The 12,529-nt window shown below is 35.6% G+C and overlaps 1 long non-coding RNA gene across 1 annotated transcript in view; it reads right to left on the bottom strand.

Moving 5' to 3' along the window:
* Positions 1–5,841: 5,841 nt before the first annotated feature.
* Positions 5,842–12,529, bottom strand: part of LOC132193769 (uncharacterized) — a 174,644-nt gene continuing 167,956 nt past the window's right edge. Inside the window, exon 3 of the long non-coding RNA XR_009441490.1 lies at positions 5,842–6,330. This is a non-coding gene — a long non-coding RNA (uncharacterized LOC132193769). The remainder of the gene's footprint in view (positions 6,331–12,529) is intronic.

Raw genomic sequence — 12,529 nt, 5'->3', positions numbered from 1 at the left:
CATCTCACGCCCTAGGTCAACCTTTTTTCCGTTGCGCCGGAGCACACGGTTTCCCATTATCTCGCCCGAGCAGGATTTTCGACGAGAGAGAGAAAAGGAGAACTGAATGATGTATCAAATTGCATTGTTTCTCATCTTCTTCTCCTCATCTGTCCGACGGAAAATAACCTTCCAGTCGTGTAATAAATAAAAATGTGTGTGGCCATAATGGCTGCAAAGGGTGGGTGTATTTTTTCCCCCTTCATCCTCTGCTCACCTGTCTGTGTGTCTCTCTCTCTCTTCAGAGCAGTTCATTGACGCGAGCGTTTGAGTGGGTATTAGCAAATGAGTCGATTATTCGCAGCAGCAGCACCGGAATGGCCTCTGGAGAGCGCCTTTGCCGTGTTGATGTTATTGTCCGGGAAATTATTTCGCGCTTGGCCAGCGCACACAGACGTAATCAAATTAGCAATAATAATGGCGAAAGACGCCCAGCCACCGGCTACAATGATTGCGAAAATGGAAGATGGAGAAAGATAATGTGAAGCGACAACAAGCCAAGTATTAACATTTTCCGGTGGTGCAATAATAAAAATAATAATTACTATAACAATAGGAAGAGATGTGGTTTTTCCTATAATAAAATATCTCATGAGATGAAAATTTAACTTCTAGTTATTAATTTGGAAAAAATTTAAAAGGATTTTCGATGAAGAGAAATAGTGTTTCAAGTCAAAAATAATTTCATTTAAATTATCAGATTGAATTCCATTAACACCATGTGCATTATTTTCCAGTAAACAAGTACAAGTTTTTATTTTCCTGTATCAAACAATTGCGTGACCTCAGATTAATATTTTTATTAATGAAATTATAACTCCATCATAATATGTGCACACTAATCACACAGCATTACAATTTTACATTATAAATTAAAACCGTTAAAAAAATTAAATTAGAACATTTTAATTTACAATGACCTATGTCTTAATTGTTAGGTCTTTCATAGAAAAAATTGTATATGCACACTTTTTTTAAATTCGTCAGCATTAGTTTTTTTTTGTCAATGTAAAATATTTGATATTTAGCAAATGCAGATTGCTCCAATTAAAACAGTCTGTGTCCGATTCGCGTGTGATCTGTTGTGCATTTCGCGGGTGACATCACTGCACTCGGCGCGTTCTGAGAAAATAATTAGTGGCGTTGCTCTTGCATGTCAATTTGAGACAAATGGACTGACGGACTGAATAATGGCAGGCATTATCGCGGGATGAGAGAAACAGAAAAAGAGGTGTGGGCACTTGGCTTTAATGTGTATTATAACGTTTTTCGAAATGGGCTGTTGATGCGCTCAGCACTTTTGTATATGCGCTGCACGTCATTACGTGAAACATAAGAAGAAGAAACACTGCAAGCTCAAAATAATTGAGACGTTTTCTCGAAACCAATTAAATGACCATTCCAGATATTTATTAGATAAAAGCAAAGAAATTTCTTTTGCAGAACAGTTTTGTTTTGAAGATTAAATCTTTTGATATTAAATTTTTTAACTTAAAAATGGGTTGTGGTGAGTTTCAGTCTTTTTGATTTGGTTTTTTAGATTATGAATTGAAATTTTTAACCAACCTGAAAATCCTGAAAATGGAGAAAAACAAGGTTAAATTCTCAGTTTTATTTTTTAACATTTATTATAATTAGGAAACTTGTTGCAAGAAAATAAATGAATTGATAAAAAAGATTTACAGAGCTAGTTCAACTTTTGCTAAACTGCTAGAAAATTAATGTTACGTAGTGGTAATAAAATTGAAATAGGAAATAATTACGATTTTGAAAAAAAAAATCAGAAAATCCTCAAAATTGGTCTTAAATCCTGATAATTGAAATGTTATACATATCATTATTCTATCTTCATTGTTTCTAATCTAATTGTTTGTTAAATGCGACGTAAATATTACTTTAAAAAATTGACCCCTGTGCAAAATGCACCGATTTTTATGAAAGAAAGTCAAGTTGACGTAACAGCTCTCGGCGTACATTTAAATTATTAGCCAATTAAAACGCAGTTCCAAGTTTTTGCTTTCCAACAGAGACGTGGCAGCAGCTGTGGTTTCATTAAAAACTTTTCATCATTATAATCACGCGGCAGCTTGTTACTTTTTATCACGTGATTAAAATAGCATTACATGTGCCATCCTCTTTTATCATCAACATCATCATCGCGCCGCGTCTTGTTATAACAACAACCAGCACAATAAAATGCACCCAGCCTTGTGTGTGTATCTGTGCAAATAAACTCGCGGCACCTATGTATGTAAAACTATGTACCACGCGCATTACCCGCGAGTTTATTTCGTGCTTGGCTCTTCAACTTGCCTTTATTATTGTGCCGTTTTTTGTTTTTGCCGTCTGGAGCTGTTCCACATCTCGCGCACCTTTTTGAAGTTTTCTGCTGTGCAAAAGTCGAGATTTTTCCTTTTTTTAATTGCTGCTTGCACTCGTCGGCGCGAAACGAGGGACTAATTGCAATTTTCTAGCGTAGGGTTTCTTTGCACTCTTTATTTGAAAGAGAGTTTCGCACGCGCAAGGAGAAGTCGTGTTTTCCCCTCTTTTTATAAGTTAGCGAGAAATTCTTTAATAAAAGAAGAATCCTTATTATATATTTACCTTTGTATTAATGATACAAAGAAAACATTTCCCCTCAACTAGTAACACAATATTTTATCATTTAATAAAACATCTTTTTGGTGATGGCAACTATTGTTGTTGTGAATTTTTATTAAATCTAGCTATTAAAAAAAACAGGCTATTTTATTACAAACTGAAAGCAATGGATTTTGATATTTTCGATGATTGACATAAATATTAAATGCACAATTTATTAAATAAACACCAAAAAGGCTTTAAATTAACAAGTTTCCTGGTTGCCTTTCAAATTTGAATTAATTTCTCTACTTATATTAATTTAATTCCAAGAAAATAAATATTTTCCAAGTGTTAGTTGATGCAAGGAAACGCAAGGTGGAAATTTTTATTTCCACAAGGAAACCATAACATACAATGTTTTGACCTAGAAATTCTAAAGTGGAAAAATTGCAAAGCTGTCGATTAAAGCTTTTTGAGTAGTTTTCTAGGAAAAAGTTCATGAAAAGAAAATATATGGGCCGCACGTTATCCTTTTACTGCATTCTGGAGGCTTTATGAGGAAGAAATTACAACTTAACAAAATTAAAAAAGCAATAAAAAATTAAAAATTGAAATGATCTATTTTACTTTTTTAAATGTTAACTGTAATTTAAATAACTTTTTCAAAAACTTCCAATTAATCAAAAAGTAGTAAAATATAGCTCAATATAGCTATTCTTAAACAAACAATTAAAACTGATATCTCTACAAATTTCTAAATTTTTTATATGTATAATATCAAGGCTATGCGCTTTAGATTTTGCGGCAAAACATTCCACATAATTTCGGATAGACATATTCAAATCAGTGAATTTATATACACGTACAACATTGTAAGCAGTTCAAGGCATTGAATTTTGCTATATAGAAAGAATTATTAAAAAAATACAATTTTACCGCTGGCAACTTGGAATCATGTTTAAATTGAATTTGAAAAAATCAAGATAATTTTTGAAGAGATTTGTTTGACTTTGAATGTATACATTTGGCGTTATAAACATTTTTTCTGCGGTATATAATAACAAGTCCTTAATTAGCTCATCAACTTTTTTTATGCGACAACGCAATCAGAAACAAAGCGAGTCGTTATTTTTTCGTGCGCATTGTTATTTGTCTTTGTGGAACGGCGGGCGTGGATTTGTTTATCCCGAGAGCCATCGATTTTTATCAGCGCATAATTGACGTAGGTAAGTAAATAGCGAAACTGCGCGCGTGTTGTCGCTGCTCCGGCGATGATAACCCGCCTCCCCGCACGTATAGAGTATAACCCATATTTTAATTTCCTCACCCGACGTCATTGTACCAAAGCGCGGCAAACAAAAACAACACACAAATTGTTATCGCGTCTCCACGCGGCTCTCATTCAAGTGGTGCTGAATTATTTCGCGTGCTGACTAATGGCCGAGTAGTATACAATGCCGGAAAAATTATAGTACTGCGTAGTATAAGGTAAAGCCCGATGGAAGACCAGCTTCATCTGGTTCTTATCATTTGGGAAAATATGCGTATAAAAGTGCAGCGTGCAAAACAAATATAGCTGTCAGATTTGTTCCTGGAACATTTTATAGCGTAAAATCAGTTAATACTGTTGAAATGAGACGTAGTGAGCTAAATAATGTTGTTTGAACGGACTAGGTTCGGATAAAAGTGGTGAATTTTTTGACGAAATTTATAGATTTAGGTATTTTTCATTGGATATATTATAAAATTTGTTCCTTTATAAAATTTTTGATCTCCATTCTCATAAACTAATGTCAAATGCAATGACCAGCAGAGCCGAAGGTGGTTGAACTCGTGGGCCGTAGTTATAAACGGACGTGTAAAAAAACCATCACACTCTGCACTCGGGTTGCACACAGAGTAAACTGATTCATCAGCACAGCGACATGATGAGACGCGCGCAGTGCGTGGATATTATAAAAAAATAACAATATTCGAAACATAAACACGACGAAAAACAATAAGGTTCATTTTTCACGGAGAGCATCATTAAAAGCCATAAAAAGCGGCGAGTTGGACGAAAATAAAAAAATATGTAATTTTTAACGAGAGTGTCTGACGAGAAACCTTATACGAAGTCACACACACCCCAGAGCTGTCGTTTGCAGCGTGCACGTGAAAAAAGACGGATTTGCGTTGGTGTCGAGAAATATTTCCAGATTGCTTTCGAATGACATTGTAACAAAGTACCTGTCAACCGGCAGGCACCATAAAAAGATGAAATTTAATGATTGCTGCCGCGCCACTTCACCTGCCTGCCAGCGTTTACGTGCATTTCCATTCCTGCAGTGTCGCGCTCGCTCGCTCGCTCTCGGCATGCCGACCTTATCGGTTTATATAATATTTTTTTTTTGTAAATATCAATCGCGAGCACTGAGTGAGTTTTGCTCTCTGATTTATAATTTTCTCGTCGCGAAAAGAGAGCAGCGAAAGAAAAACCACACCCAGCTTCTGACGAGGCAGAATCAATCAATTGGAGCAAATGAAAATTAAAAAAAATATATAATTAAAACAGCGAATTCCTATCTATTTCACTTGATAACAAAATTATGTAGAAGATTTTAAAAAAAAAATCTTTAATTAAAAGGACCCACATGAGATTTTTTTTTTTTAATATTTAAAAGTATTTGAGTCAGAATTTTATTTATTATTTTTGTTTTCAGGATCTGAATTATTTTCATCCTTTTGACTCTCTGTTTCTAAGAATATCGAAAAAAAAAACTAAAATGCCACTTTTTTATTTGCATTAACCTGATTAACATTAAAAATTTTGATATTCTATGAGCAACAAAATATAATTGAAGATTCTATTATAAAATTTACTTGAAGTTAACATATTTGTTCCATTCCATTCTTCTGGACAATTAAGTGTTTACATTAATTTGAATTGTAGCTCACGTTGTGCAATGACATGTGTATGTAATTTTGATTGGATGAAGACATTTTTAACTCTGAAAATTTTATAAATACAGTAGTAAGAAACCACTTCAAATAGTATTAGTGTTTGGTATTGACTCAAATTAAAGTTTAATCTAATTTATAAGGGTGATAGAGCATACTCCATACGCATACGTAAATAATTTAATTTACTAAACAGTAATTTAATGTATAAATTGATGAAGAATAAAAAAATATACAAGGTAAAATCTTTTGATTAAGCTGTTTCTTAACTTGCAAGATTAAAATTCATCGAAAATTGTTTTCCATAAAAGTTGAGTATAAGTAAATGGCCAATTTAAAAGTTATTTTAAATTATTAATATTAAAAATTGATATGTTTTGAAAGAATATTTATTTATTTTAGTTTAAAAAAATTTTACTAAAAATTTAAAATATAAAAACCTCCAAACGCTGCCAATGGTGATTGCAATGGCGTTATGCCAAAAGGTGTGATGGCGCCTAGCTACGTTTTTGATGTTTAGCAAAACAACTGTGGCGGGAGGCGCTGGTCCTTGCGCGTATTATATTGTGTCTGTAAAAGGTCACCTTTAAGCCCATTCATAGCGCTGCCGCGCGCCGTTGTTGGTGTAGGTCCTGCGTGCAAATTTCACGCGCATTCTCGGCGGCCGCCCCTCCGCTACTCGAGCCAGCAGATGGAAGGAGCAAGGACCCTCTGAAATTCTCATGGGCGCGTCTCTCTCTCTTCTCCATCTAAAGCGAAACACTCGGGCTGAAAAGCAGAATAAAAATTAATTTTTTTAGTGCGACGAGAAAATCTGATTTTTTTTTTTGCGAAAGAGAGATGATTGAATATATGATTCCATGCGGAAAAAGCAAAGTAAATGGAAATGATTTTTGGGATAAATTGTTTTGATAAAGCAGTTTTTATAAGTAAAAAGTTTGGAAATATACATTTTTGTTAAGGAAATATTTCGTTTACGCGATTATAAAACTTGGTAAAACATTGATTTTGGGCGATTTTCAAAATAGCAATTTCTACTTTAAGAATAAAAAAATAATTGGCTTCATGAGAACATTTTAGTAAAAATTTCCAACAATAGATAAATAATATGATGACTTTTCCCGACAGTACGCTTGAGATACGATTCTTATAGTAAGGGGGAATTAAAAGGATGTAAATAAATGTTGAGCTCGTCATTTATGAAATGGTGCGGTCAGCCCACGTATGACGAAAAGCCAACGCACTGCGCTTTCTTCTTCTTTCTTGCTGCGTGATTGATGGTTTCCGAGAGTAAATTGAGTGGCGACGATCACAAAAATGCTCTTTTAGAGAGAAAAAGGATCGGCATCAAACATTCGGAGTAAAATTTATTACTTGTTTGGAGAAAGGAAATAAGAGGAAGAGAGAATTCTAATTAATTGTAAAAGGTGCCCAAAATTAATGTCACTAGTCAACACCGATGCTAAGCTGTCCTAGCTGGTAATATATATTGCTGGAATTATGTGGGAATTTCTCAAAATTTATTCAGGCTTAGTTTCATATTAAATTGAATTTTTTTAGAAAGGATATTATAACAAGTTCTATAACTCAGCAAAAGGTTTCGCTCAGTATTTCTCTTTGATATAGCAACACGCAGTAATAATAGAGTCAAATTTTCGCAAATACATCGATACCTTCCTATATAATAAATGAATCATATTTTCACAATGTTGAACTTTTCGCAACACCAACGTTTATAATGAGAGAACTTTGCACCTCTTTTTGAAATTTAAATTCACAGGCTGATATTGTGTCTGTCTGGCTGCCTTTTGCTACTGTTCGTGTTTTTGCTATCAAAAGTATATAACAAATTACACATTCAAACGCGAGAGTCAATAATAACAAACACAGTATATGCAAAAGCGAACGACTGTGTTTTAAATTACGTACGAATTCCCGACGCAAAAACTCTAGTGAACCGGAGGGCGCCGTTAAACATTAAACATAGCAACCAGCGTCATGACCGTTTTTCCTAGTTCAAAAACCTCTCGCGCTAGTGTCAACGGACACCGAATTTAATGAACTCATTTGTCCGTCCAGAAAAGCTAAAATTGAGCTTCCAGCTGGCCCTTAAGGAAAGGATCGAGTTGAATATAGCTTTATAAATAATAGTGGGCGTTTTGTGTTTTTATGAGACTTCTGCTCGTTGGGAGCAGTTTCTGTTTGCGAGAAAAATGTGATATAATAATTTGGATTGCTTCTATAGAAACAACAATGCAATTTGCTAATTGCACTCGTGGCGTCAGCTCAAAATCATTGCGTTCTGGGAAGCCGCGGGCCACGCACGCATCGCAGAGTCCTCCGTGGAAAATTGGTGCGCCATACTCACAAGAGTCGGAAGAAATAAATAAGTGTGTCGTGATTATTTGGCGGCGGTGAGTTTTAGTTACAGAGCTATTACGTACATTACTGAGTAAACAAAAGTAATTGGCTTTTTTATGACCTTGAGAGTAAGAGTTTCGTTAAAAGTTTAGCCAGCAGGCGTCAATTGAAATAATTTTATAAATCCCCAGAGTTTCTAAAAATTCAATCCGATACTCATACTATGCAAAATAATTTTATCACTTCTCTCCCTATTATTATAAATCTATTCATGATGATTCACAATTATACTAAAGTAATTTTGATAAATTGAAAAAAATATTGTTGTTCTTAATGTGACGACTTAAAACTTAAAATTGTGCGATAATAAATAATAATATAATTTAATAATATTCCATTACATGTTATTAATTTATACCAAGATGAAGAATCAGAAGAATTATGCAAAATCTAATTATTTCAACTGTCGTTTAGCATTGCAAAAACTATAGTATCTAAGAATTTCAGAAGAAAATACCAAAGTCATATGAACTCTCTTACAGTGTGCAAATTAAAAATTATTTTGAGAATTGTATTTATTACCTTTTTGGTCTACAAATAGAAAAAAACTATTAATTAATGTTTTGAAACACTTGCCTTTTTTATAGCTTCAGTACAGCAACGAAACTTGTATTTTTGTACAAATTTTTTTTACTATAGAATAAAACTTGTACCACCATCACGTGCGTTGCGGAAAGTTCACTAATGAAAATGATACAATTTCTCTTTGGCCAGTAGGAAAAGTTGCATCGGCTGCAGAGCGACAGTACTAAAGTAAGTGGCTGTTAACAAAGTAAAAAGTGGCGACGACTTTTTCAATTATCCCTTCGCGTGTGTCTGCTGCAACTCTTTACATTTTTTACACCATATTTTCCATGCAGTTTCTAATTTCACTTGGCGAAACTGCCGTTGTAAAAAAAAACGAGAATCCTCCACGGAGAGGTCGAAAACAATGGGCTTCCAACTCCCCGAACTCTAAAACTTTGCATAATGAATTGGAGAAAAAAAAGACCGTCGGGTTTATTTTGTCGCCGACCAGCGGAGCGCAGGGTGGATGGCAACAACTCGCGTGATGCCCAAGCGAGAATTCCCCACAGGGCGGTCTCCGGACAAAATAATCATCATCATCATCGCCGTGGTGTAGTTGCACTACTTGCAATATTAGACTTTGCGTTGCAGCACCAAGTGCGCCGCTTTGTGATCACGCTACACCGTCGGATCATCTTCCTCAATGCGCCCCATTATATTTAGTGCTAAGAGGGCTCTAAACACAACTCGGCGTGTGTATGCAACCTGCGCGACACACACGCCGAACAAGGAAATTGCCTCGCTGCTGATTAAAATTTGCGATGCACAATTTCCCAGCTGCCAGACAAAGCAGCAATATTTCGTTTGCAACTAACAAAGAGATGTGCGCAAAGATAATTTGCGTAAATTCGACGCCGGCAAAGGTGTTGAGTTTGTTTTGTGTCTGAATTTGCTGCTGCTTTTTGTTCAAGTCGGGTTCACTGCTGTGTTTTAACTTAATTAGTTTGTAAGTTAAAGGAGTTTTTGCTGTAGTGTTATTTGCAAAAGCCTAGAGATGAAAGCTTTTTGTTGAAGAGAATTAAATTCTTATTTGAATTAAAATTTCAAAACCACTGAATTTTTTATAAATGTTGAAGGGAAAGGATCTTTGAATGAAATTTGTAATCTTATTTTCCCATTTAAATTCTCTCTATTTTCCAATTTTATTTTAATGATGAAAAAAGTCATAAACCAAAGAAGAACAACTTTTGTAAAGGTTGCGTGTACTATAAATTAAATTATATTTGCATTTCATTTGAAGTCAAATGGATAAACTGGTTAACTAATTATTATATCATTCTCATATTAAAATTAATTATCTCTGATGCTACAGGCCTTCAGCGAATTTGCGCAGTAAGAAACATTAAACTAAAATGACCGAATGCATAATTTTGCATGGAACAATCTTCTTCTTCTTCTCGACAGTAAAACTGGATTAGCATAAATATGGAATGCAGATTCGGACTGCGAACGATTAAGCAATGCAAGTGCTAAAGCCGTATAATTTAACGCGTCTGCATATATAGAGTAGCGGAGTTTGCACGTCTTGTGGAAGCTATTAGACAATTGCTCCAACAGCGGTGAAGTTGGCTCGCCGACGACTAATTACAAAGTTGTAATAATAAATTATTATCAATTTGAGAGAGATAGAGCAGCGAAGGCCGCTTTAAATTATCTGGACGGCGAGTAAAAGGTGCATACATAGGCAGGCACTGTACCTAATATTTATTATGATACAAGGTGGCAGTCGTAATTCACATTGACAAAGGCAATAGCAACAGTTTGTGTGCTCACTCGGAGAGCAGCGCGCACCGGCGGCATTAAGTATGCAAATAACGTTGCCGTCTCGCTGCTCTCTCTCGCGAAAAAGTAGCGGAGAAAGAAAAGGACGAGAGAGCAAATAGACTCGGCCGGGACTCTATGTATGTGTGTTGCTTTTTTTATTATTCCCTCCTCCGCCTTCTTCTTTCTGCAAGTGCACGTTATTATCATTACAACCATTATTATTATTGTGTTGCCATTAAAAAGTGTGTCTGTCGCACACAGAGCAATAAAAATTTAAGGTCTCTGCTCTCTCGGTTTCTCTCCTCAGGGGAGCTGCGGAAATAAAGCCGCCGAGCTAATTGCGCACCCCTTTTAATTTTAATCGAGCATTAAATTGTTGCTACTCTCCCGAGCAGACAGACATTGTTGCCCCGCGCCGAGTTCCGCTCACTAAACTCTACGTGCGCAATTTATTTTTACTTTTATTCAGTCTGCTAATTTCATAAATTATTATATCATGATATAAACGAGTAGATTGTGCATAAATAAATGTACAAATTTTTTTGTCTTATGAGTAAAATTAATAAATTAATTCTCAATTCATAACTAGAAAACTAAGAAGCAGCGGCCAGAAATGGAAATAAATTTATTTTTTATTTAAAATTATATAAAAAAAAAAAATAATAAAATAAAAATGGAAGGGAAACCTTAGTTTTTTAGAGAAACTGTAAATATGTTCAGAAAAAAAAGCGTTAAAAATTCTTATGTCAAGTGTGAGAGATTTTATATGCGAGTGTGTGTCTAATTGCAGCGCGGGTGAATCACTGAAGTACATAGGAGATGAGCCTAGAGAGAGGCAAACGCTCGGTGCGCTATGTGAGCTAATTGTCGAGAGGCGACAGAGGGTGGGACAAAAAGAGTGAGCAAAACAAAAGGGGTCCTGTGTCGCCGGGCCGCACTGCCCCCGCCTAGTTTGCATGGCAGAATGCGCAGAAAACGGCGGCGGGGGCCGGTGGGTGTGGCGGGCGGCGAGAAAAAGAGCCGCGGCCTTAAGGATATACGCATTGAGCGGGCCCGGGCTGCCGCAAAAAAATAAACTCAAAGTAAGCAGAGAGCACCTTCATTTGCTATATTGAGCCACGGCGGTGACGTCACGCCGCATATACACCTACAGTACCTACAGCTTTTAAAAGAGGCGTCTGTTCTAGAGTTTGACGACTTAGAGCGTGATCTACGACAAATTAAATAGCATTTCTGACTTCCTGCGAAATATTATCATTCTATATTTTTCCCATGTATGCTGGAAAAATTATCATTTGTCACAAATATTAAAAAAAAGAATTAGGAAACCAAAGAAACAAATTAAGAGATTTTTTATTTATTTTTGATATAAGGTATAAAATTAATCAATTAATTCAATGTATAAGGTAATTTTTAGAAAAAAATAATAATAATTGGAAAATTTAGTAGCTTGAATCATGCTTAACTTGATTGAAAAATGGTTACCTTTGATCTGCGTTGCTACTTTAAAAAAAAAACCTGGAGTATCTGATGTCCAGGCCAAATACTGCTAATTTAACAGTCTTTAATACACTCATAAAAGATTTTAATTTTTCTCAATTTTTTTTTTTTAATAAAACAATGAAGATCGACAAAAAAAATCAGAGCGGTTAAAGGAGAGAAAAAGAAAAATATAATTGTGTCAGTCTTATTTTTTAGATAGGAAGTTTAATGAGCTGGAGACAATGGTCGTAACAAAGTGGCAGAAAACAAATCGCACGCGTTACAAATTAAATCAGAGCAATATTTTTACGATTGGACGGCGGCCTGCGTCTCTCGGGAGCCCTCGCCTGGTTCTCTCTGCGTGCATTTATTTGCACTTTGATTTATTGGCTGCAGGTCCACGCACGCGGCCCATAATAAATGCAGCGCGTATATGACAGCACATCAAAACCACACCTAACAATTAGGCGAGTAATTTTATCCAGGCACAGCCGCGGAGCCGAGAGGTTAACGATGTTTTAAAGCCAGTTCTGCGCTCGAGGTATATAATTTTTTTCCGCATAACTCCTCTCGTGAAGCTGCGAGAGAACGCAGTGCATCCCGATGAGCTGGAAAAGGAAAAGAACTCGGATCTTTGCTTTGCTCTGGATGAATAAATGAATGCAGGACCACTCTGCTGGCTGGCACGCATATCAAAAGAAAAAGCAGCTGCTTAATATTCACTTATGCACGA

Source organism: Neocloeon triangulifer, unplaced genomic scaffold, assembly GCF_031216515.1.
Source record: "Neocloeon triangulifer isolate White Clay Creek 2 clone unplaced genomic scaffold, ASM3121651v1 ptg000001l, whole genome shotgun sequence".
In the NCBI taxonomy this organism is placed as follows: domain Eukaryota; kingdom Metazoa; phylum Arthropoda; class Insecta; order Ephemeroptera; family Baetidae; genus Neocloeon; species Neocloeon triangulifer.
Note: the sequence above shows the minus strand (reverse complement) of the source record. Positions and strands in the feature narration are given on the sequence as shown.